Genomic DNA, 25,628 nt, shown 5'->3' on the forward strand with positions numbered 1-25,628 from the left:
TAAATTATTTCTGATTTTAACACTGCAGTTTATTCCAGAGGATTTATATGCACAGAGTATTTCTACAAAGGGACAGTTGATTGCCTCAGCCGTGTTTGACTCCTATCATCTGTTTTATTATATGTATGTGTGTATATGTGTGTGTATATATATATATATATATATATATATATATATATATATATATATATATATATGTGTTTGTGTGTGTGGTACACTTGAGACAGCCAGCCCAGTCAAGAATCAAGTCAGTTCCTATAGAGTTATTGCATATCTGTTCTGAATCATCTTCAGAGCACCCCACTTGGGAGGCACATGGGAGCATATTTATAAAAGGAGACATGTAGACTACTTCAAGGAGTCTCTTGCAGATTTTAGTTATGAGGAGGGATCCTCCAGATCCCCCTTGCGGATGTCTTATTTGGGGAAACTCTTGAACTACTGAAACAGAAAGGGAGGTGATCCACCAGTTCCCCTTCCCAAGTGGAGTCCATGTTCCGTAAGGCCTCAAGGTTATGTTTTTACCATATTGATACATCCATGTTGTGTGCTTCTGTCCTTCCTCAACTCTCTTCCCACCTATTGCAATGCCTGATTATGCAATTCATTATTCCTTTATTTTAGATTGGCTGGACTAATCTATTCTGAAGGACCTTCAAGTGCACTTTTTAGCTCCAGATCAGCTTCTGAACGTTATTACTTTTGGATCATCTTTTATAACATTATTATTAAGATCAGGAAGCTGTCTGTATTTTTCGGCAAATTCAATCTGAAATAATTTTGGGCTTTGTATGGTGGTGTTGGTAATTGGAGGAGCCTGAGCTTGAGATCCAGAGTCTTGAGTGGCTAAAGTGGGATCTAAGGTTGGATCCAAAGACCCAACCATTGAGGAAGGACTGAAGCAGACAACATACATATGTTATTATGGTAAATACATAACTTTTGTGTTTCTGTTATGTTTCCATTTTTGCAGACAGTATACCTCCTTGCCTAATGTATAGCAATACTTGTGTTTGCTGTATAAGATCCAGCTCTTCCATCTTCTTGTGTAAAATATGTAGTAGTGGTTATTGTACAGTTCCCACAGTTTTTCTTTTGGGGGATGCAGAAAAGGTTTATTTCTGCCTATCCATCAAAGTTTTAGCAGAACCACTGCTACTACTACTTGCTACTACTACTATGATGATATACCATGCCTGAGTTTTTGCATAGTTGATATTCCTCAAAAGGATGTTTATGCAGTTAATTTAAGTCAAGTTTATTTGCTTCGGATTTGGCATGGCATGGCATATGGACATGTAAAACTGTAGCAGAGGCAAGATAATCAGATATACAGCAGGAAGTGATAGGGTTGCTGTTGACGCACTTCTTGGTGCATGCACCCAGTCATTTCCATGCAATGCAAGATACAGTTAAAGAAGTGCATTCCGCTGTATTAAGGATATAATATGGGAAGCAGTTGAGACAGGTCCATTGAGTTATATGCTATATTTTGCTACATGGTCCCACTGTGTATGGCTGGCTCAGTGGTGTTGCTGTATGACATTGTGGAATGCTTATTTGCTTTCTTATGCATTGTATTTCATAGAGACTGCACAAATCTGTCTACGGCTGTTAATTCAGTTTGCATGGGTAACCCAGGTATTTAAAAATCACTGATCTGTCCCCAGAGTAGCATTGCACAGGTCATTACATCCGCTCTGCATTTGAGATTTGAGAATCTTGTTGTGGAACTGAGCCATATTACTCTTCTGGTATATTGTTCTCTCATATACCAACAGAAGTGCAAAGCTGCTCCTAATGTATACAACCACGTCTTGTGAGTTACATGTAGTAGGATTTTTGCCAACGTACACATAATTGTCATGATCTGTACTATGCCATGCACTGCATGTACAGCACATCGATGCTTATGCAGCTATTGTTTGAGTTAGTTAAGCATGTAGATGCAGCATGTCTGTAAGGCAGTTTTTCTCCCTATCCTTGAATTTTTCTTCAGTTTTAGGAATTGGATGAATGTATCATTTCCCTGGAAGCTATAGGGATAATGTATACTTGAGTAAACTTGCTAACCTTCGGTCTTTGTTTTATTTGGATTTGTTTAATATTTTTCCTTCCTTCCTCTCCCTTATAAGCATTTATGACTGCTTATACCATCATTCCCCCACACATGGCCACAGTGTCCCAAGGCTTGGATATACACTGAACATTGCAAGTGCATCTCACTTTGTAAACATTTCTGTGCAGAATTTTTAGGAGTCTTGTAGATGTTCATCGTGTTTCACTGTTGCAGTCATTACACTACGGTTATCCTGCTGGCAGACTACCCACAGTCGGCCTGAATTCCAAAGTCCTGGTCCAGCGTCGGTTGCTGTCGCCTCTTCCTTGACGTCAGTGCGCCAGGGGTATTTAAGATGCAGCCGACGCCATTTTCTTCAGTCTTTTTTGCTGTCTGGTGCCCGAAGCAAAAGCATTTTGCAAGTGCCGGTCAGCCGACTCCTGAGTTTTTCGAAATTGAATTTCAGATCCGAAGTCTTCAGTAAAGCTAAGTACTCCGTTGGGGAAACTTTTTCTTGCTCCAGACCGATGTCAGTAAAAGTTAATTATATTTCTTGAGGGAAGCAAATACCTCATAAGGATTTTCTCTTACTGTATTCCTTGCCTAGGCCCTGACCACGACGTTGCTAGTTGTCGGTTTTGTGCTAGATTCAACCAATGCACTATTAAGCGTCTGTTTGATTTTGCTTTACATTACTTTGGCCGAAGGTTTAACTACATAATGCCGTCAGAACAACCGATGACCGGAATTCATAAAAAACGCAAAGAAAAAGAAAAGGACCAGCATCCGAGGTCCAAAACTGACGAAGTCTCTTCTAGGCCAGTCGCCGATTCTCAGTGAGGCGCATTCGCAGCCCCTGACACCCGCTACCTCAGAGCCACAGGCTGCCTCCAACTCCCACGTGGAGACAACTAGGCCTCTGGAAACTCAAGGCCTACGGAAACTATTCCTTCAGATGGGTCTGGCGCCACTGAGCAGGCATCTGCTTCTGAGGGAGTTTTCAGACCTACACAGCTTACTATCGAGTCCACTTCAGCAGCCAAGGCAAAGTCTTAAACACCACTAAAGCCAAAGAAACAAGTACAGCATTCTCCTGGACAGTCATCCATGCCAAAGAAACAGATGCTTAAAATGGCAGAGTACCTAATTACTTTGATCAGGGGTACCCATCCCCCTCCTGATAAAAGGCATAGGCAAGACACTGGCAAGGTCTCCATTTCCTCCGATTCCTCTTCAGAACAGGGATATTCTCTTCCTCCCTATGAGGACTCTGATGCTGAAGAATCTATCCCTTCAGCTTCTCCTCCTGAGGATTACTCTTTTGGGGGAAACCTTGCACACCATGAGGGAGCATTTCCATTGGGAGAGCCAGGATTATTCAGAATCCAAGAAAAGGCTCAGAGACTTTCTTTTACTTCCTCAGCACAGGCCCCTTGCTATCCCCCCTGTACTAGATATTGTTGATGATGTTTTTTCAGAATCTAGTTTGTCGCCTGATTCTTTACCCCCTGCACCAAATAGGTACTACAGGGTCCCAGACTCTCATAAATTTCTTTATAAAAACCCTGCAGCTGACCCAAAAACAATTTCTCAGGGTCCCAAAGGGGTCAATGCTTCCACTGCAAAAAACCCTGTTCCCTCTGATAGGGATTCTAGAGCACTGGATAGATGGGGAAAAAAAGTTTACAGTTCTGCTACTTTAGCTGTAAGGTCTTTAAATTGCCATTTTCACATGCTTAAATATCAGCAATACCTAATGTCTTTGCTAAAACAGAAAATGCTTACAAGCTCAGAATGTCCTGACGATAAGGAAATGCAGGATTTATTGCATGCAGCTGAACAAGTGGGAAAGCATACTCTGCAGTGTGGTTTTGATTCATTAGAGGCTTCTTGCAGAGCTGCAGTTACAGGTTCTGTCATTCGAAGGCATGTTTGGTTAAAAGAACAAAGTTTACCTGATCATGTTAAAGCAAAATTATTGGATGCTCCATTACAGCATGATACTTTGTTTGTTGTTAAGGCAGAAGAGGTATTAAAGAAAATGGAGGATAAAGCAAAATCAATGCAGACAGTAAAGGATTCCTTACAGCTTCAGCCACCTAGATTTAGCAGGAACTGGCCTTCTAAAAATTGGTCCTTTCCAGTGTCAGACAGGCCACAAAGAGGCAGATACAGATGCCCAAGAGGCAGATCTCAGCCCCAAGGCTCATACAGACCTAAACAATGGGGTGCTTCAGCCCCCAAAGGCAGAGAAGACAAATCACAACCTTATAGGAAACAGTCTCATTGACTTCCCTCTACAAATGCCAAGCACTTACCTTTTGGCAGCTCCCTTAGGGGGAAAACTAGCACTTTTCTCACAAAACTGGCACAGGATCACCCAGGACAAATGGGTACTGAATATTGTTTCTCAGGGTTACAGGTTCCACTTTCACACCCTACCAAGGCCAAAAGGTATGCCAGACCTGCCACAAAATCAGTGGGCAGAGGCACAAAAACAAATTTCTGCTCTCATGGACATGAGAGCTATTCAAAAAGTACCACAGCAAGAACCAGGGGCAAGGATTTTACTCAAGACTTTTCTTGGTACCCAGAAAGGACAAAGCCTGGAGACCAATACTGGACCTGTCAATTCTAAATACTTTCCTGGATGTTCCAAAATTCAAAATGTTGACACTGCAGCAACTTCTACCCATGCTGGGCAAGAAGGCCTGGCTAGTTACTTTGGACCTCAGAGGCATATCTGCATGTCCCAATCAGACAATCTTGCAGAAGATACCTCAGATTCATAGCTGGCTCAATGCATTACCAATTCTCTGGACTGCCCTTTGGCTGCGCCCAGTGTCTTCACAAAATGCCTGGCACCAGTAATTGCATTTTGCAGACAAAAAGGAATACAAATATATCCCTACTTGGACGACTGCCTTATTCAAGCAGAGAGCAAGGACGTTCTACTAAAGCATCTGGCATTTGTAAAAAGATTACTAATTTGCCTAGGGTACACAGTAAACTAAAAGAAATCAAAACTAGTGCCCTCTCAAGAGATTATATTCCTGGGTGCAAGCTTAAATACAACTGCCCAGATGGCTTATCTCACGCCAGACAAGCAAAGGCAATGGACTCATTACTTTCAAATGATGGCAACAAAGACCCAGCTACCTGCAAGAAAAATTCTACAGGCTTTGGGCATCATGGCATCCTGCATCATGCTAATTCCATATACAAGACTGCATATGAGGAAGCTACGATGGTATCTAAAAAGTGTTTGGACTCAACATTGCCACAGCCTGGAAACAATAACTCTTATTTCCTGCCTGCGACAGGAGTTTCGATGGTGGGCACTGGCCTGTCACCACAACAAGGGACAGCCTTTCACTTTACCCACAGTCAGGCAGACACTAACAGATGCATCGGATTATGCCTTGGGGGCACACATGGCAGGAAAATGTATTCAGGGCACGTGGCCCACGGACCAAATGCATCTTCACATCAATCAAAAAGATATGCTAGCTGTACAGAATGCCCTGACAGCCTTCAAGGATCTACTACATCCAGGACAACTATTACTAAAGACGGACAATACTACAGTTATGTGGTACATAAACAAGGAAGGGGGCACACATTCCTACCCCTGCTGCAGGCAAGCCATGACTTTGTGGAACACAGCACTGACCTACCAAGTACATCTACAGGCACAATTCGTGCCAGGAAAGAAAAATACTCTGGCAGACGAACTAAGCAGAAACCTCATGGACCCTCACGAGTGGAAACTAAATCCACAGGTCTTCAGCATGATAACAAGGAAATTGGGATGCCCAGATGTAGTCCTTTTTGCCTCCCCTCACAACTGCCAACAACAGAAATTCTGCACAAGGACTTATCACTCACAAGCATGGAAAGTGGATTCTCTATCATTCAGCTGGAAAACCCTAACAGTTTATGCCTTTCCACCACTGCCTCTCCTTCCCAAGGTGCTCCTAAAAGTCAGACAAGAGAAGCCAAAGATGATTCTGATTGCCCCAGACTGGCCACGCCAGCGCTGGTCCCCAATCCTAAAGAACTTGTCTCAAGGCCCAGCCTGGACTTTACCTCAAATTCCTCATCTTCTGACTCAACAAAACAATCACATCCTGCACAGCCAACTCAGAACCTTACATCTGGCTGCATGGCGGATAATATAGCCACTCAATACACATCTCTCTCTAAAGCGATTATGGATGTCATTTTGGAAGCCAGGAGGCCCAGCACCAGGAAATCTTATGCAGGAAAATGGAAGGGGTTCTGTGCTTAGAACCAGGCACAAGGACTTGAACCACTTGTTCCAAATATTCCTCAGATTTTACAATACAGCTGGACAAAGGCCTATACTTCTCATCAATTAAGATCCATGCCTCTGCCATTTCAGCTTATTGCAATACGGAACCTCCTATTTTCTCTCATCCACTGCTAAGACAGTACATGAGAGGGGCAAAAAACATAAGACCCCCCAAGGAGAGCACCGATACCTACATGGGACCTCAACTTTATCTTAGAAAAGCTCACACTGCCTCCCTTTGAGCCAGCCAATACAGCTGATATAAAATTCCTATCATGGAAAACTGCTCTGCTCCAAGCAATAACTTCAGCAAGAAGAGTCTCAGAGTTACAGGCATTAATAGCAGTGGAACCTTTTATCATTTTTCATCTGGACAGGGTTTCTCTAAGGACAAACCCAACATTTATGCCAAAAGTAGTTTCCAGTGTGGCTCTTAACCAAACCATTCATTTGCCAACATTTTATCCAAATCCCCAGACTAAAGGGGAGAGACTTCTGCACTCTTTAGACATACACAGGCAGCTACGCTTCTACTTGGACAAAACAAAAGCTTTCAGAAAAACTGAGCAACTATTTGTAGCATTTGCTGCAGGATCACAAGGAAAGGCTATCTCAAAGCAGACTATTTCAAAATGGACAGGACACTATTTGTTTCTGTTATGCACAGCATGGCAAGTCAGTGCCTAAAAATATTAGGCCACATTCTACCAGGGCAGCAGCCACTTCAGCAGCCTTTCTCAGAGGAGTACCAACCAAGGAAATTTTGGAGGCTGCAACTTGGAGTTCAGTGCACACTTTTACCAAACATTATCACTTACCTCTTTACTCTAAATCCAAAGCAGGCTTTGCCACTGCAGTTCTGCAGGGCCTCATAGCCACTCCTAATCCTATTTAGACCCAGCCACCCTACCTCAGCTTTGGGATTCAACCCAAGTGTAATGACTGCAACATGAAACGCGATGAACATAGTACAGTTGTGTACCTACCATAAATGTAGATGTTCGAGTGTCTTCACTGTTGCAGTCCAGGTTACCCACCCTCCATCCCCCTTTCTTTGCTGGGACTTATCTATGCTTCTCTATCCTATACAACCTATGTGGTGTATTTGCTTGTAGATGAAGGTATTGTTTTTATTTTACTGTATGTTTTTATAAGCTATATGTATTGCCTACCTTCTTAGGGGCACCTGACATCTGGGGCAAGAAAAACTGAAGAAAATGGCATCGGCTGCATCTTAAATACCCCTGGTGCACTGACGTCAGGGAAGAGGCGACAGCAACAGACGCCGGACCAGGACTTTGGAATTCAGGCCGACTGTGGGTAGCCTGCCAGCAGGATAACCCAAGTGTAATGACTGCAACAGTAAATACACTCTAACATCTACAGTTATAGTAGGTACACAACTGTACTTTGTGAACCCTTGATAAAGTGAACAGTGCAGCAAGAACGTATCTTCTTGATTACTACCATACTATCCTCTTGCATATCTTTAATGGCAATTTACTAGTTGCCTATTATTTTATTTGTTTAATCTGATGTCTCTCCTGTCCATCCTCAACAGATTAATCTTCAGATTTGACCATATCCAACCTTGGCCGATCTACAGATTTCTGGATCCATGGCTCAGGATTTTCCCCTTACCCATAACCCTCTCCCCTCTATGCACTGATTTGCCTCAAATCCCATTTGCCTCTCAGACACTACAGAGGCTGACCTCTTGGCTCAGTGTACAGCTCCAAAACTTTCCAAGCTGTCAGATATTGTCAGGGTTAGGTCACTTACTTCTCTATTTCCAAAGTCCAAGCTCTTACTGGAACTTTAGTCGCAAGCCGAGAAGTTCTTTCTTGCAGGCAAGACCTTTCCAAAGGATGTTGAGGCTTCCTTCCACAAGCTCTTCTCCAAAAGTGGTGCAGTCCTCCAGAATCCTGTCCAAGGCAAACTTGCAGAATGATGAAGATTTTGATGACCCACATCGAGGTTGGGGGGAGTCCTGGTGCCAACCTGTGTTGGAGAGTTGGGAGTTGTCCCTCCATCTCCATTGACTGTGACCCCTCTTCTGATGTATTTGTCAGATCTGTTGACCTTGGATTGGAGTGAACCCCGAGGAAAGTCTGGAAGATCAAAAAGACTGGGTCTTTTGAATTTTGTTTCTGACCTGATAGATTCTGACTGCTTTGGAGCTCGATCAGTCTCAGTGCTGGGGGTGGGGTGGGGGGGGGGGTTGACTTCAAAGTTTTCAGACTAGTCCCTGCCTCTCAGCGCTTTGGCTTTCAACAGCTCATTGAAGAGGTTCTTGGAGTTTGCCCTTGTGAGGTTCCCTGGAACCTACAAGGGATTCTTTGGGACCTGTCTCTTTGTTGGCATTTGAAACCTTTAAGAGAGTACTCTCTCAGTCTAAGGAACAGGCTTTCTTTCCCTCCTCTTCTCTGTCCCTGTCCCCTCAAGGTTCTTTGGATCCTGTCACATCATTACACCCAGCTCCTCATCAAGGCAGACCACATTGTGGACTTCCCCATCTGCTTTGGAGTCTTCTCGTGATCATCCCACTGAAGAAGTGCACCAAAAGCATGCATGCAAAAAGGAGGCAAGTGTGCTCCCTTCATGAGACCCCTCACTGAATATACTGATTTGTTGAGAGGGAGGGATCCCCTAGATCCCCCCATCCAGCCATCTCCTGTGGTACGATACTAGAGTTAAGGCAGAAGGGTTGGGTGATCCACTTATGCCCCTTCCAGAAGTAATCAGTCTAACTCAAAGGTTTTTGATGCTGGCCAGTCTACTTCTTGGGTGGTCCCTTCCACTGATGAATTGGTAGGCCTGCCTTCAAAGTGTTTATGGAAGAAAGTGGATGCCATTGAACCAGTCCCTAAGAATAAGATTCTTGTTCTCTAAAATGTAGGCCATTCTGGAACAATGGTCCCTTAGTAGACTCCATGGTAGTCACAGTGGTTGCCAAAAAAGAGCTCGCTGAAGAGAAATGTACTCTCCATCCCCTAACAGAGAGTCCATGGCATTGAATATATTTGGAGAACAGGTACACCTTCAGTGACCTTCACTGTCAGTGCGCTGAACTACTTGACCCATGTAGCATGCTTTCAGAGGGACTTGATGAGGGAGTTATTCAAGACCCACTCCAGGACCTTATCTGAAGAATTTAAGAAATTGTGGATGAGCAGCTGGATACCACTCAGTCCCTGTCAAACATGCTTATGCAGCTTGATGGCACATCAACAATGGCAGGCACACATGCAGCAGTTCATCAGCCTGTCTGGATACATCTGTGCAACTTTGTAGAGCACTTTAAAAAGTACTTCATTAATGCTCTCCTCTGACTGGTCCATTTTGTTTGGACTTGTTTAAAAAGACACTGTCTAGAAGCAAACATTATGGCAAGACATTGTTTGCTGTTAGAATATTCTGGCCAAAAAGGGAGCAAGAAATATTGGTTCTGTAAACCTGTAGGATTCACTCCCAACACTTTTAGTGATAGGCCCCCAGAGGCAAATGGAGGAGCAATCACAATGGATATTGCCTCTGTGGCAGAGGTGGAATGCAAAACCAAGACTTTCCCTGTACCTTCTCCAACAGGCTTTTTCAGCACTCCTGAATGGTTGCCCGACTGCTGCACTCCAGAAGTAGTCAGGGGACACTTGTCATTGTTCTCCATAGCCTGGACAGCTGACAGTCAAGATTTATAAGTGCAGAGAATCATAATCAAAGGCTATATGATCCCTTTCCTTTGTCATCCTCTTATTCAAAAAGACTTCCTGATTTCCCACCCACTCAAAGGAAGGACATCAGCACAGGAAATAAAATTCTGTCAGACAAAAAGATCATCCAGGAAGTCCCACCAGACCAGCAAAATCCAGAGTCTACTCAGGGTTCTTTTGGTGCGAGAAAAAAAATGGGACATGAGGCCTATCCTGGATCTTAGTCACTTTAATCAATGCACAAGAAAGACAAAATTTCAAATTATTAGATTTCGGTCTGTCTTACTACTATTAAGGAAGGACAGATGTTCTTCATGTTTCACTGTTGCAGTCATCACCGGTGGGTTATTCCTGCTGCAGTAGCTTTCAGCCGGCCAGAATACCAGAGTCAATTACTTTCTGCGTCAGCTGCTGTCACTTGCTGTCTGATGTCAGGTCGTAAGTGTTATAAAAGAAGGCAGCTGACGTCATTACATCAGTCTTTCTTGCCGTAGAGCCCGTAGCAGAAGCAGTTCGCAACTGTGGCTATTGGTCGCTACCAGAGTTTGAATTTCAGCTGAAGACGTCTAAAGTGAAGTACCCCGTTGGAGATCCCTTTTTTTTCTTGCACTAACCGATGGCAGAAAAAGTTAGTAATTGTCTTGCCTGTGGAAAGCAAATACCACACTGAGATTTCCATTCATACGGCATCACTTGTTTAGGCCCAGAACACGACGTCCCCCATTGCCGGTTCTGTGCCCTCTTTAATGTGAGAACCATTTGTTGTAGAGCTCTTATTGTAGCTAAAATGGCATCCACCAGCAAACAATCTGTAGACATTCTGAAAAAATCTAAGGATAAAGATATAGACAGACCACTCAAGGCTAAGCCTTCCAACGAGACTACCACGAAGCAGGTCATCAGTTCTCCAGAATTCAGTGAGGTGCCTTCGCAGCCCCCGATGCCTGATTCGATATCTTTGTAGGCCTCTACTGAGACCTGTTCGGAGTCTGGTATGCTGCAGACATCATCTTCGTCTTCCAAGCCTTTTGGTTGTCTCTGCCTTGGTTGGGTCCGGAGCCGCGATGCAGGCACCTGCTTCTGAGGAGGTCTTTTGCACTACCGAATCTAGACAAAAAATTAAGTCTTCTCCCCCTACTACCATTTCTTTCAGACTGATGGATACTCTTAGGCCTAGAGGAAAGGCCAGTCCGAGGAAAACTATCTCTAGCCACCATTTTACTCCTGCTCCACCACCCCAACCTGAAATGCTTAAAATGGTGGAGGATCTTATCACCCTTATCAGGGGAAGTCAGGCCACAACTTCTAAAAGGAAAAAAGACCTTTCTCCTGAAACACTGATAGAACAGGATTCTGAGGAGTCTGATTATTCAGTTTTTGAAGAGGAGCAACTACCTCTGACTGCTTGTGAGGATTCAGATGCAGAGGAATCCATTCATTCTGCCTCCCCAGCTGAAGATCCTTCCTTTGGGGAAGCCCTTCAGACCCTCAGGGAGCATTTCCTTTGAGAATCCCAGGACTTTCCTCAGTCTAAGAAAAGACTAAGAGAGTTTCTAGAGCTGCTCCAGCACAGACCCTTGGCCATCCCTCCAATCTTTAGAGGTGGTTGATGATGTCTTTCATGGATCCAGTTTAACACCCGATTCCCTCCCACTGACTCCCAGAAAATCTGACAGATATTACAAAGTACCAGGTTCTCACAAACACCTGTACAGAAATCCTGCTGCAGACCTGGAGGTCATTACACAGAGAACTAAAGGAGCTATGGCTAGTTCTAAAAAGAACCCTGTTCCTCCTGACAAAGATTCCAAAGCTCTGGACAGATAGGGTAAAAAAGTATACACCTCTGCATCCTTAGCTATCAGAGCACTCAACTGTCAGTTCCACGTGTTAAAATTTTAACAACACACTTTGGAATATTAAAGCAAAAGATTTCTACCTTTCCTGACTGTGCCAGTTCAAAAGAGTTAGCAGATTTACTGCACTCTACTTGTCAAGTGGCTAAACACTCTACACTGTGGATATGACACCCTAGAAGCTGCAAGCAGGGTAGCAGTGTCAGGATCTGTCGTTAGGAGACATGCATGGTTGAAGGAACAACCTCTGCCTGATCATGTCAAATCTAAATTACTTGATGCACTGTTGGATAAGGACTGATTGGAGTAAAAGCCGAAGAGGTGCTTAAAGTGATGGAAGATGAAGCAATATCTATGCAGACAGTAAAAGATTTCCTTCAGTACAACCTCTTAGGTTCAGCAGGAATTTTCCCTCAAAACACTGGTTCTTTCCTGCACCTAGCAGACAGTGGCAAGGTATGCCCTGCAGGGACAGACCTCTCAGACTCCTATCCCAGGGTCAGCAGAGAACCAAACGGCGGACCATTTCCACTCCAAAGGAAGGGAGTTCTAAGCCACCCCTCTAAGGTAAACATTCCTCAAAGACTCCCTCTCCCCCTTTTGCACTTCTTTCAATCACCAGCTACCAAGAACCACTGGGTCTTAAACATCTTTTTTCAGGGATATAAATTTTCCTTCTACTAACTCCCAATTCTAAGAGGGTACCCTTACCTCAATATCACTAAGCAGAGGCACTGGAACTCATCCAAGCTCACTTATCCCTAGGGGCAGTGGAACTGGTCCCCCTCAGATCCATCAAGCAAAGGCTCTTATTCCACACTAGTCCTTGCTCCTAGGATAGAGGGCACTTGGCGCCCCTCCCTAGATCTACCCAGTAGGAGCACCTTCCGGGCAGTCACCAAATTTGAAATTCTAACTTGGCAGCAGTTGCTGCCTAGGCTGACCAAAAATGCATGGGTAGTTACCCTACCTCTACAAGTGGCTTTAGCCCTGGCCATAGCCTTTGGCGGACAGAGAAACATAAAAATGTACCCTTATCTGGACAACTGCCTCATTCAGGCAGATGAAAAAGAATAGCTCCTCCAGGGCCCCCTCTTTGTCGATGCCTTCCTAACTCCCACAAGGTACACCATCTACTAGAAGAAATTGGGACAAAACACCCTCCTGGAAGATCATTCTCTTGTGATCACTGCTGCACACAGTAGCCCAAATGGCCTTCCTGTCCCCCAAAACAGCAGAGATTCCTGCAGCTTTTTCTCACCAGCTTGCTTCCAAACATCGCCACATGGTGAGGAGGCCCCTGTAAGCCTTGAGGTACATGGCATCTGGCATCCTTCTAATTTCTCTGGCCAGGCCTCACATGACAAAACATCAGTGGTACCTAAAGAACCTGTGGAGTCAGCACTTTCTACCTCCCGGGGACCTCTCAACCACTGGTCCGCTGTATAGGAGTTGAGTTTCTCTGATTGGCAGGGGCCCCTGCCCAGAACTAGGGTCTTTCCTTCAACCTCTGCCCAACCAGGCAGACCACTACCACAGACGCCTCAGATTTAGCTTGGGGCACTCACCTAGAAGGCAGCTGCACCCAAGGTCTTTGGGATGCCTACCACCTTCCCTTACACTTCTACCAGAAGAAAATGATTGCAGTACAAAAGGATCTGACATCCTTCAAACCCCATCTCAAGCCAGGGGTTCTCCTGATCAAAACAGACAACACCACAGTAATGGGGTACACCAGCTAACAGGGAGGGACCCTATCTTACCCTTTGTGTAGGCTAGCCATGAACCTCGGGCTGGCAGCTTCTTCCTTGGAACTACACCTGATAGCCAATACCCACGTGGGATCAACCACATCCTGCCAGACCACTTAAGCAGAAACTTCCTGGACCCTCCTTGAGTAGCAGCTATACAGAAAAATCCTTTCACATATCACTCAGGAGTGGGGATCTCAAAAGCTGGATCGTTTTGATTCGCATCCCAACCGGCAGCAGAAAAGATTCTGTACCGGGGGTATCACTACCTAGCGTGGAAGGTGAATTCCTTCACCTCCCCCTGGAACACTGTGTCGTCTCATTCCCCTCTTACCCCCAAGGTACTGGTCAAATTAAGTGAGGAGAGACAAAAGTCCATCCTCAATACTTAAGATTGGCTCACACAACATTGGTACCCCTTACTGAATAGCCTGACCTTACAGCCTCCCAGCTAACTTCCCCCTGATCTTAGACCTCTTAACTCGGGGGGGGGGGGCGACTCCTCCACCCGGACTTGCAGATTCTCGAACTATCAGCTTGGCAAATACTCAAAAGGTAGACTAGGGGACCTTGTTAAGCAAACAGATGCCACAAAATATCACAGAGGCCAGATGGCCCAGCACTAGAAAATCTTATGCAGGAAAATGGAAAAGATTCTGCTCCTGGAGCTAGTTCAGAGGGGAAAATACATCACCACCTTCCATCCCTCTTATCCTGGACTACCTAGCGGAGCTACTTAATACTGGCCTGTCCTTGTCCTCTATTCAAATCCACGCCGCAGCCATTTCAGCTCTCTGATACAGAACAGCCCTGTTGTTCCCGCCTTTTGATTAAGCAATGCCTCAGAGGGCCTTCTAATATCGTACCTCCCAGAAGGCCTCCCACTCAAGCCGGGAACCTGAATTATGTTTTGCTGCCTCAGCAGATTTTGGATACCTCTCTCGAAAGGTGGCTTTTCTCCTAGCTATAGCCACAGCCAGAAGGGTTTCTTATTTTCAGGCACTAATGGCCAGTGAGCCCTTCATCATCTTCCATGCAGACAGGGTCTCCCTCAGGACTAATCCCTCCTCTGTACCCATGATGGTATCTAATGTAACTATCTGCTAGGCCATACCCCACCACTGTTTTTTCCTAACCCTCAAACATGGGGGAAAGAATTCTGCACTCACTAGATGTGCACAGACAGCTCAGATACTATCTGGACCATAACAGAGCCTTCAGGAAATCAGATCACCTCCTTTTCTGCTTTGCCCCAGGGCAAAGGGGAAGCCCATTTCCAAACTACTCTTTTACCAATGGATCTCACACTGTACCCATTTCTGCTATACTTTGCAGAGGAAACATTCCACTAGGGCAGCCTACACTTCCTCAACATTCCTCAGAGGAGTTCCCACAAGGGACATCCCGGAAACTGCCACCTGGACTTCTGTCCATACCATTGCCAAGCATCACCACCTACCTCTATTCTCTAAGGCAAGGGCAGGGTTTGCCTCTGCAGCTGTGCAGGGTATGCTTGACCCATTTCTAGGTCTCTAACCAATCCTACCACCCCTCTACTCAGCGTTGTGAATCCTCTCACAGGTGATGACTGCAACAGTGAAACACAAAGAACATAGTACATTTGTGTACACTTACCATAAATGTAGATGTTAGAGTGTATTCACTGTTGCAGTCCTGGTTTCCCACCCTCCTTCCCCCTTATATCTTCTTTCTTTAGGGAGACATACTTTTCTAATGATGGTTTGTAGCCACAGGACCATTTTACCATATTTACTTGGGCCTCTGATGGGTTAGGGCAAGAAAAACTGATGTAATGACATTGGCTGCCTTCCTTTATATCACTGATGGCCTGACGTCAGACAGCAGTCGACACAGAAAAACATTGACTAGTATTTGGGCTGGCACAGCTGCCCCCCTCCTCCAACAGGTTTTCAACAAATGTATGCTAGTGGTAGCAGTTCATCTCAGACTGCAAGGGTTCTGAAAGACTGGCTCATAATCGCTCCCACCAGGAATCTGCTTATTTAAGCCAGGGGCTCCTTGCTCGAGCTATGTTCACAGTTGGGAATAACTGCCAACATGACGAGGTCAAAATTGCAGCCTGCCCTAACAATAGAGGTAATTAGGGCCCATCTGGATACCAAGATGCAGATAGCCAGATTACCAGAATGGAGTGTTTTCACCCTGTGACATCAGGCAGCAACAGTACTGTCCCATGAAATGCTCCTGCCCATGTGCATATATTGTCCCTTTTAGGCTCAGTGGCAGCCCCCTTCATTTTAATCCCTCTAGCCAGATTTTACATGAGTATTACAATGGACATTTGCTTTCCAGTGGTTGATAAGATTTCAGTAATTGAACTTTCCGTAATGCCTCACTCATATTTGCAGAAGCCACATTCAGTAGTGGCTGAACTCCCCACTAGTCTTGCAGGGTCATCCTTTTATTCTACTTTCCCCCAAGCTACAGTGGGGCGCAGGTGCTTCCTGGGAGGGGATTTATTTGAAAGACTATCCAAGGTGATTGGTTCCCCACAGAGGCCAGACTTCACATTGATGTCCTGGAGAAGGAGGGCAGTTGTCCTAGCACTCCAGACCTTTCAGCACTCCCTCTCTAGAGGTGTGATTGCAATACAGACAAGACAACATGTTGGTGGTTTGGTACATCAACAAGCAAGGGGGAACACACTGTTACCCATTGGATCGAGAGGCCATGAGGGTTTGGCAGTGGATGTCTTCCCACCAGGTTCTCATAGTAAGGCACATCCTACTAGGGAAGTCAGTGTGTCAGACAAAGTGAGCAGGTCTGTTCCTCCTCACAAGTGGTCCTTCAGTCCATCAGTGATGGAACAAATCTTCGATTATGAATGCCAACCTTGTGATCTATTTGCCAACCCCCTCCAGCACCAGGTGCAGCAGTTACTTTGCCATGGTCTCCTCCAAATTTGGGGAAAAGCCGTGGGGGTTCTTTTTGCCCCAGGTATGCTAATTTAACTGTCTTTTTTTTTTAAACTGAATATTTGTTTCGACAATCGTTTCTTATTGACCATGTGATCAAATATTGCCGTTATATAGATAATTTAATTTTTGTTTGTAAAGACGGTCAAGCTAAAGTAGATGAGTTTATTAATTCTTTGCATAATAATAGGTTTTACTTTAGATTTGATGGATTGCAGTTAGGTAATCAAGTTAACTTTTTAGATTTAAATTTGAAAGGTTTTGTTGACTGATCCATTAGGACTACTGTTCATAGGAAAATTGGGGGAGGAAATAAGTTTTTACATGGCACTAGTTGCCATCTCCCCCATTTAGTAGCGTCTTTGCCATGTGGAGAATTTCTCCGTCGTAGTAAACGTTGTAGTAATGATTTAGATTTTGAGAAGAAGTGCAATATACAACCGAGATGTTTATTCAAATGGGTTATAATAGAAAGAAAGGATGTTGAAGGTGCTTTGGGAAGAGTTATGAGTAATCGTTATAATGGCAATGAAGTGGCTATTAAAAGATTAGTTAGAGAATTGGATAAGAAGGAAATAAATGAGTTTCCTTTTTTGAATTATCCCACAATTACAAAATGATAGTGAGCAGGCAAGTGATAGAAAGGAAATTTATTTTGTCACCATTTTTAATACCCTTCATGATAAAATAATTTAATGTTTACATTATTTCTGGCTTGTATTATTTAGGATAATAAATTGTCAAAAGTTTTAAAGGAGAAACCTTTGGTTTTATTTAAAAAAGGGCGTAGCCTAGCTGATGTAGTTCATGGTAGGTTTAAGATGCCAGAGGTTAGGGTTAGTAAATCAGTTTTTTCTATATTGGGTACTTTCACATGTGGGAATTGTTCTGTTTGTTCTTTTATAGTTAATTTCTGTAAGATTAATGGAATTAGTTTTAGTCCTAGTCAGTTTTGTTTTCTTATACTATTGGAATTATTTTTGTTTTAAAGTGCCCTTTTGAGAAATTGTATGTGGGAGAAAGCCAAATAATGTTTAAAGTGAGATATCAGGATGAGAACTGTGCTAACCCTTTAGCAGTTCATTTTAGGAATTACCTTTCAAGTAATTTTAAATTTCTTAAAGGATGTGTTTTAGAAAAAGTTAATATTAATATGGGTGAATTTGTTTCTTTGAAAGAAAAACTACTATATAAAGAAGCTATATTGATTTTAAAATGTAATACATTGATCCATACAAGGTTAAATATAGAGCTTAAGTGGAAGTATTTAATTAATTGATGTTGCTTGTATTTTAATTTATTGATGTGTGCATTTATGGAGTGTTATTCTGAAGTGTATAGTTCTCCTTGAAGGCTTTCTTGCTAAGGTGCTATAGGAAATAGAGAGTTTTTGGATTTTTTTCTGTGGCGGTTTGCCTTTACTTCTTGAGGTATGTGGTTTACTGTGTTGTTATGGCCACTGATCTTTCTGGTAATATTCCGAGAATATTCCATGAGTATACTATAGATGTATCCCAGCATTCTATGGAGCAGTCTGTTTTTCATGCAGAAGATAGAAAAAGTCGGAATGGAGATGCATTGGTTAAATTTTGGGACAGACATGTTGATAGAAACTGCCGCATGGGCAATCCATTTATGCTAGTTGGTGCTAATCCTTTTATGAATCTTTACAATGAACTACAAGATCTGTGTAAAAAAACTGGAACACTAGAACAAAATAAATGCTTTTTTAAAGAAATGAACAGAAGTTTTAATGTTTTTAGCCTTAAAAGATATCTTGAACTAGATTATTACCCCTTGGGGGTTACTTGCTTTTAAAAGTCCTTGCACACCTTTTGATGATGATGATGATTAGGGTTTTAAAAGTAGATGGACTGCGGCAACCCATAAGTGTGTCTTCTGATGGTGTGGATGTTTTTACGGCAGGTGACAGCAACAGGAGTCGTTATTTCCCATCACCACCGGCCCAGGATCCAGCTGCCCATGAAGAGAGATTGTAATTTCAGTAGTCAAAACATTTGAGTAATTTTAAACTTCTTAAAGGAAATGTTCTAGAAAAGGTTAATACTAATGTGGGTGAAGTGGTTTCTTTGAAAGAAAAACTGCTATATAAAGAAGTTATATTATTTTAAAATGTAATACATTGATTCCTATAGGGTTTAATATAGAGCTTAATTGTAAGTATTTAATTAATGTTCCTGATATGTTAATTAAGTTATTGATGTGTGTATTTGAGTGTTATTCTGAAGTTTGTAGTACTCCTTGAAAGCTTTCTTGCCGAGGCACTGGAGTTAATAGAGAGTTTTTGGATTTTTTTTGTATGGCTGCTGTTTGCTCATCCTTTTATTCTACCTTCCCCCAAGCTGCAGTGGGCACAGATGCTTCCAATGGGGGCATGTATTGAAAAGACTGTCCAAGGACTTGGCTCACAACAGAGGCCAGTCTTCACATCGATGTCCTGGAGAATGAGGGCAGTCATCCTAGCATTGCAGGTCTTTCAGCACTCCCACCCTAGGGGTGTGATTGCAATACAGACGACATGTTGGTGGTTCGTTACATCAACAAGCAAGGGAGAACACACTGTTAGTGCACACAAAAAAAACTTCCCCTGTATGGAGGCGAATGCACGGCTCATAGCATAAATCCAAAAAGAAAAAGCCAGCAACTGTAAGCTGTAAAACTTGATTTAATGTATTGTAAAGAACCACATAAATAGACCGGTTTCGGCTAAGGCATTTGCCTAGCCTTCATCAGTGTAAAATTACATAACTATTGTAAGGTTCTTGTATAGTAAAACTTAATTCTTAAAATTTCATTGGTGAGCTCATAAATATGCATACATATTGTTCATAAATATTCATTGAGACCAGGCTGAAATAAAGCACCCAATTTGACAATCCATTTTTTCTCTTTTGCATTCAGTTTAGTGTGCCATCCTGATTTGTTAGTTCTGTCCCCAGTTATTTTATCAATAACAGTGAAGTGAAAACTAGCTGTACTATGTTTAAGGGTATGTTTATATAAAGCATTATTTGGCCGTTTGCACTTAACATCACTAAGATGTTCTGATGTACGTAATTTGAAAGGTCTGGATGTTTGACCAATATAAAATGCATGACAGCTACATGAGGCCATATATATAACCCAGTCTGTATTGCAATTTGCAAAAAACTGAATATCATGTATATTGCTGATATTATTACTGGAAAAGTGTTTTGTTTTTGGCACAAATTTACAATTAGTGCAATGGCCACAGGGCATACAGCCCACAAGTTTGTCACCTGAAATAGAGGTTTGAATCATATGCAAATTTTTAGATTCTGAATGATGTTTATAATGATTAAAATGTGCTCCCAAATTTTTACCTTTTCTGAATGAAAAAAGACGTTTCAGATAAATGTTGAGACAAACCAGTGTCTGCTAAGAGTATTCCAATGTCAGTTAATGGCATCCATCAATTTATTAGTGTTTCTGCCATACGTAGTGGTGAAGCTTAAGTTGTTAGTATTTGTATGGGTTTTCTTTTTGTATCAGAGGAGGTCATCCCTATTAAGTTGTGATGCACGATTGCTAGCAGTGATAACATGCCCCGTAGTATAACCCCTTTCCCTAAACCTGTTAATCATGTTGTGACGAAAAACATGAAATGTATTATCATCTGAACAAATACGTCTCATTTTGATAAATTGTGACTTGGGAATATTTTTGGCTATATGTTTTGGATGAAAGCTGGATGCGTGTAGTAAGGTGTTATATTCTGGATGTTTCCTGAATACCTGTGTACTGAGGGTGTTGTCTGTATTCCTAGTTATCAGTACATCTAGGTAGGTGATCTTGTGTTGGTCAAAATTCATCGTAAAATGTAGACCCCATTTGTTGTCATTAAGATAATCAACAAATTCCTGCAAGTATTCAACATCAGACCTCCACACCATCCAGCAATCATCCAAATACCTACGCCAAATGTCAATCTCAGTCAAATAGAGATTGTGTGCATCATCATAAATAATTTGTTCCTCAATATATGCCATATATAAATCTGCATATATTGGGGCAAAAGATGCACCCATAGCAGTACTTCGTATTTGGAGGTAACATTGTTTCCCATAGTAAAACACATTCTTGGTGAGGACATGTTCAGTAAGGCATATAAGGAAAGTGTTAAATCCGGGTTTGTATAATTGTGATTTGTATAATCAGTATTCAGTGGCATCTAACCCTGCCCAATGTGGTATGGTTAGTGTATAATGCACTAACATCCAAGATGCAAAGCCACCAATCATCTTCTATTTGCATATCATTTATAATGCCCAAAAATTCTGTAGTGTCTTGGATCCGTGATCTTACCCACTTAAGCAAAGGTAGTTTGGAAAGAGGTTCAGTAAGAGAACCATTTCCAGCCACAATTGGTCTGCCTGGTGGATGTAAAGGATCTTTGTGGATTTTGGGCAGAAAATACATGTATTGGCTAACCGGATCAGTGATTGTCAGATGGTTTAAGGTATTAGATGAAATGATACCATTCTCCAATGCTGAGTTTAAAAATGTATCTATTTGTTTTTTAAACATAGATGTCTGATCTAAAGGCATTTTCGTGTAATATCGGACATCATCTAACTGTCTATGGGCCTCAACATCATAGTCAGTCCAGTTCATGACCACCACAGCACCGCCTTTATCAGCAGATATGATTACCAATTTTTTGTTATCAGTGAGTTCTTGTATACTATTCAAATCATTCTGAGAGATGTTATTCAACATAGGTTGGATCATATTAGAAGTGAAATGTAAATCTTTGAGAACACTATGTTGAAAAAGGCTTACGGTAGGATGCATGGGTGGAACAAAGGTTGATTTGTGATATCTGAAATTGTCAGCTAACTGATCATGCTGTTGTTTGTCCTGAAAATGCAACTTAAGGTTAAGCAATCTGCAAAATGCTGTAACATCTTGTGCAAAAATGTCTTCAGACAAAAAAGCCGGGAATAAAAGAAAGGCCTTTATTCAGCAGAGCAATTTGTGAGTCAGATGATACATCAGAAATGTTTAAAACATTGGTGTTAGTGTGTACATTTATTTGTTGGTCAACAATTCCATGAGATTCTCCAAACTTTTGACTTTTCCGATGTTTCCTGCCTCCCCTCCTGTAGGGCCTAAAGGGGCCCCACTGTTACGTTTTGGAGTGGGGGAGTCTGTTGTGTGTTTAAATCAGTGCCAGATGATGATTCACCTTCTGATGAATCAGTTAAAGTACTACGTTTTTTAAGAATGGACCTTGGGCGTTTACGTTTTGGGGTGACATTGGTTTTCTGAGAACTACCTTCAAACCTCACGTGTCTGGATTGTCTGTAAGGTTGACCTTTCTCATAATCGGTTAGATCTCTTTGGAATTTCTTAAGCTTTCTTTCTTTAAGTTGGTGTTCAAAATTAAGTAAATCTGAACTTAATCTGGACAAGAAAGTGGAAAGAAATGATTGGTCTTTGTTTATTGCAATCATCACATAATTTGCTAACCACAAGTGTCTCTTTCTCAATAATACGTTCATAATAGTTAGCTAATGTTTCCACGAATTTCATGGAATAATTTTGGTGTATAAGAGACCATTCGTTGGTTAATTGTTCATCAGGCTCAGTTACTAGAGGCTGAATTTTCACCCTGAGTCCTCTTGGAGTTAGACCTTTATCCATATATGCTTTGAATAATTTCAAATGCCAAACATTAGATCTTAATGTTTTCATACTTTTATGTAGGTTTTGAAGCAGTTTTTCACACTGCTGTTCGGGATGATCTATATGCATAAGGTTAGTATTGTCAGATTGTTGTCCAATTCCAAAAATGCCTAAATCTTCTTTGTCAGAAGAAAGACCAACAAATATTCTATTTAAATCCATCTTAAAAAGTAATTTGGATATAAACAACCACAAAAGTGTTGTGAAAGGTCCAAACTCAATGGTAAAAAAATTAGTTGTACAAGAACTGGTTAATGAATCTATAATAAACACAGCACCACGTCCAGTAAAAAATGTATAAATAATTACTATATTCCAAATATTAAATCTAGACAATAATGGCCAGTAGAGCTGTAAATAGATAATATTTTACAGCTATTATACTTGTGACATTCAATGAAATGTCACAAAAATGTACAATAAGTCTCAATAATGTAATAGTGTGCCACGTCCAGATTTGAGAAAAATAGGACAATAATGGTAACTGTGATGATTCATTCAAAATCAATATGAAAAGAAACCAAGTTCCACAGACTAGAAACAATGAAATCTGAATATGTAATTTGAAAAAAGGGACGACAATGAAAAAGCACCTGAAAAAAAGTCCATATATGAAAATGGACAAAAATGTGATAATATTACAACCGTAATTAGGTTCAGCCCTACAACATTGTTAATAATCTGTGACAATACCCAATTTGGAACTAAATTGTGATACCAATTACTGAAAAAAATATATATTTTTTAAATTTAGTCAATGTGTTGGCATCTGAAATGTGTGGACATGTCAATAGTATAGCAAAGAGAATATATAAATCCTGTTGTTATCTATTCACAAATGAGCAGGTCACTGAACAACATATAAACCCTATTATATAATAGGGACAACTGTAAAAAAAGAAAAAATATATATATATATATCTATATATATCTATATATATATATATGTGTGTGTGTGCTAATCCTTTTATTGTAAAATTAAAAGAAAAAGAGGCGGGGGGGGGTCCCTAAACAATATGTAAATCAAGAAAAATGATATTCATAAAGTTATATATGAATATGTTGTGTGCATGTAGTCCAGCTGATGAACAGCAACTAATATGTAATTCAATAAATAATGATAATTAGCCTAGAATGTATATCTACAATAATAGTAATAGCTGTTAAAAGTTGAAATGATATTCAGAATCATATATTCAAACAGTTGTATCAAAGGGTTCAAACATAGCCCTATATAGCAATGCAACCACCATTATACATGAATATAAAATAATGAACTTGATATAAATCTAGCGGACTAGTATGTAGTGCCCAACCATTCAACTCAATAAACACTAAAAAGTTTTACATGTCAAACACATACATTTCAAAAAATATATATGAAAACATGAGCCCCTAATTATGAAGAATGATGAATAAACTTATAAGTTAGTCTCGATTCATGAAACAAAGACACTTGGTCAAAATATAAAAAAACATAATAGAGACTCAATCAACCGTACACCAAGCCTCCTGGTGTTGTTTCTTGCTTAGTGAGACAATCCAGTATATGAACAGTTTAAACTTGACAATCCCACTCATAAAAATATAGTGTCCAAAAGTGCATTGCTTGATCAAAAAATCAGCTTCAGTAAGCTCACAGAGATTCAGCTAACAGGATGATGTAAATCAAAAGTCCACAAACATGGATAACCTTAGTCTCTTATCATAAAAAAGTAAATTGTATTTTAATTATAGTTCGTGATAGCATAGAACTTTATCCAAATGTGGAAGTAGTTGCACAAAAAACACCCAATCTAACACAAACAAAATGCCGTATGTAATAGCAGGCCTAATAAAGTGATGTAAATACACCACAATTAAACATTGAAGCTCCAAAACTTATAAAAATAAAATGTCCAAAACCCGATTGTAACACTGGTTGATGAAACATTCAGATATAATATGTCCACCAAAAGGTTCACCAAAGAATTCGGCCAGTACTGTTGTAATAAAGTCAAAGTGGACCGTAAAGTAAAGCTGCGCTGTACTTACGGCCCTGGCGATTAGATCGATAATGCCATGAGTTTCAAAAAACCCTCCCAAGGTAAAAGAGAGTTCAGATATGCAGTGAGACAGCTGTATTCCATAAGTCGACCATCAAGTGACGCTTTTGGTTGAAAAAAAAGCAAGAAAGTACAATCCAATAATCAATCCAATAGTAACTATAAGAAGAACGCCAAATACAGGAGGCACATCCAATTCAATAATGAATAGTTGTAAGTAATCCAAATAGAATTATAATATTAGAAGCAAAAGAAGGGAAATTCCCTGTCCAATCGTAGACTAATTGGGTTTGTTTCTTGGCTCAAAATAATAATAGGAGCTCAAAAATCTAGGCGAAGAATCTGGAACACAGAGTCTTCCATACAGCACACCACAGACCTCCAGCAGGAAACAGGTAGTGCACACAAAAAAACTTCCCCTGCACGGCGGCGAATGCACGGCGCATAGCATAACAAATCCAAAAAGAAAAAGCCAGCAACTGTAAGCTGTAAAACTTGATTTTATGTATTGTAAAGAACCACATAAACAGACCGGTTTCGGCTAAGGCATTTGCCTAGCCTTCATCAGCTTCAGAATGATTTGAATAGTATACAAGAACTCACTGATAACAAAGAATTGGTAATCATATCTGCTGATAAAGGCGGTGCTGTGGTGGTCATGAACTGGACTGACTATGATGTTGAGGCCCATAGACAGTTAGATGATGTCAGATATTACACGAAAATGCCTTTAGATCCGACATCTATGTTTAAAAAACAAATAGATACATTTTTAAACTCGGTATTGGAGAATGGTATCATTTCATCTAATATCTTAAACCATCTGACAATCACTGATCCGGTTAGCCAATACATTTATTTTCTGCCCAAAATCCACAAAGATCCTTTACATCCACCAGGCAGACCAATTGTGGCTGGAAATGGTTCTCTTACTGAATCTCTTTCCGAACTCTTAACTAAATATCTTAAACCTTTGCTTAAGTGGGTAAGATCACGGATCCAAGACACCACCGAATTTTTGGGCATTATAAATGATATGCAAATAGAAGATGATTGGTGGCTTTGCACCTTGGATGTTAGTGCATTATACACTAACATACCACATTGGGCAGGGTTAGGTGCCATTGAATACTGGTTATACAAATCACAATTATACAAACCCGGATTTAACACTTTCCTTATATGCCTTACTGAACAAGCTCTCA

General features: G+C 41.3%; 1 protein-coding gene across 1 annotated transcript in view; it reads left to right on the top strand.

Annotated features, from left to right (window-relative positions):
- The window catches only part of FNBP1L (formin binding protein 1 like), an 879,562-nt gene that overhangs the window by 158,849 nt on the left and 695,085 nt on the right, over nt 1-25,628 (top strand). The window lies entirely within an intron of this gene.

Source organism: Protopterus annectens, chromosome 10.part0, assembly GCF_019279795.1.
Source record: "Protopterus annectens isolate FY-2018-M chromosome 10.part0, PAN1.0, whole genome shotgun sequence".
In the NCBI taxonomy this organism is placed as follows: domain Eukaryota; kingdom Metazoa; phylum Chordata; order Ceratodontiformes; family Protopteridae; genus Protopterus; species Protopterus annectens.